Genomic DNA, 2,135 nt, shown 5'->3' with positions numbered 1-2,135 from the left:
TGTTACAGGTTTGGGCGCCAACTCTTCCCCTTCACTGCCCTTCTGTGCCTTTTATAATTACTAACTGCGCCTCAGCTATTACCTGACCTGGTGTCTCCTCCAATCTCTTCCCCAAGGAAACATGCACTTCACTCTTGAGTTCCTACTAATACAATTCTTTCTGCTTTCACTTTCTCTATCTTCTTTGACCAGCAAATGGCGGCGTTCACTTGCAGACGCTCTGTTAGGCGTTAACTATGTGCATCTTCTCACTTGTCTATCTCCTTACACACAAATGACATTGGTTTTTCTTGGTGCCGCACAGACACTTTTTTTCAGAAGGTTCCTGGCAGAGCTGGCAAATGATCCAATGTGAATTTTTTAGGATCCCTCATTACTGTATTTAGGGGCTCAACTACCGGATACAGGGCTGTAGTTATTTTTTTGGACTCTATACAGAGACCACTGTCAGGGATTTTTGGCTATTACACTGTGACGAGAGACCGGACAGTTCTCTGTAAGTTAAAATGTGTAAAGGTATGTTCATACTGAGTGGAACAGAAACTGAGCAAAAATTCTTCAAATCTTCCTCAAAACTTCTCAAAAGCTTGGAATTTTCACACAGTTTTCTCTCTAAAAACTCAGCAAAAAGACTAAGTATGAACAGTCCCTAAAAGTTTGGTCACAAACGTAACTGAAAAAAAAAGTCTTTATGGCATACGATGGGCTGGTAATTGTCCGAATACTGGCCAAACGCCATTTTAAGGCTATGTTCACACAATGAGCTTTTGGTTAGTTTTTGCCTCAGTTCTAGCAAAGTGGATGTGATTTATAGAAATCTCCTGCCCATTGTGCTTTTTTCTTTTATTTTTACTCAGTGTTTTACCACCAAGAGAACAGGTTTTGGCTGTATGTGAACATAGCCTTAGAGTGTAAATGACAGGACCAAGATACAGAGACCATGTGAGCACCAAAAAAGGAGCTTTGAGGGTTAAGTAGAATTTCTTTTATTATTTTCCAGCAGTCTGGTGCATTTAAAGGGAGCCGTCGTTTTCTGTTTAGTTTTTATCACGTTCATTGTGATCTAAAAATGACCTGGAAACCCGATTCTCCAGGTCAGTACGATCACGGCGATACCAAACTTGTCAAGTCTTTTTTCCCTATGTTAATAGTTAAAAAAAATCCCGAACTTTGTAAAAGAAAAAAAAAAGTTGTGTTTTTTTAAAACTTTATTTTAATGTTGATAGACCTGTGTGAAGGCTTGTTTTTATTTTCTTTGTTTGCCAGGCTGTCATTCCAATACTTTTTTTATTATTTTTTTTTTATTTCTATTTTTTTCCAAATTTTTGATTTTTTTTTTCAAAACCGCAAAATAAAAATCCTATACAAGTTTGGTATCGCCGTAATCGTATTAACCTGGGGAATCATGCTGCCTGGTCATTTTTACTGCACAGTGAACGCTGTAAAAATAAAACTGAAAAAACAATGGCGGCAGGGCGTATTTTTTTTCACCATTCACCTCACTTTGTATTTTATTTTCTTCACATTTTTCAGTACATTAAAGGGGTTGTCCAGGTTTGGGGGGGTCTCAAGTTTGCAGAACACTCTATGTGACTGCAAAATTGTGAATCCTCACATGGTGCACTGTGAGTGATGTTAGGATTCTCCAGGGCTGGCGCCGAGCAATCATGTGACCATAGTATGGGATTTTCATACTTCCGGACACATTCCGACTAGACGTGTCCGGCCTTGCTCTACTCACTTGCATTGAGCGAGGTCGAGCACGTCTAGTCGGCATGTGACTTAATGTATGATAATCACATACTTGCAGTCACGCACCTCACCAGCAGTACCGGACAATTCTGACAAACATGCACAGCGTGCACTGTAAGTCACATACAGTGGCTGCAAACTTGTCTGGACAACCCCTTTAAATAAATGGTAAAATAAATGGTGTCATTCAAAACTACGAGTCCTGAAATAAAAAAAATAATAATAATAAGTGATGGCTCTTAGAAGAAGGGGAAAAAAAAGGAGAAAATTGGCCACAGAACTTGGTAGCCGTATTTTGTACACGCGCAGCGTTCAATGTAGTACCGCAATATTTCCACCAGGTGGCGCCAATGCTCAGGTCTTTCCTTACAATCCTCTCTATC

The sequence above is a fragment of the Phyllobates terribilis genome, unplaced genomic scaffold, assembly GCF_046119375.1.
Source record: "Phyllobates terribilis strain yellow unplaced genomic scaffold, ASM4611937v1 Scaffold_11__3_contigs__length_659146591, whole genome shotgun sequence".
NCBI classification, from domain to species: domain Eukaryota; kingdom Metazoa; phylum Chordata; class Amphibia; order Anura; family Dendrobatidae; genus Phyllobates; species Phyllobates terribilis.
This window is presented reverse-complemented; position numbering follows the sequence as displayed.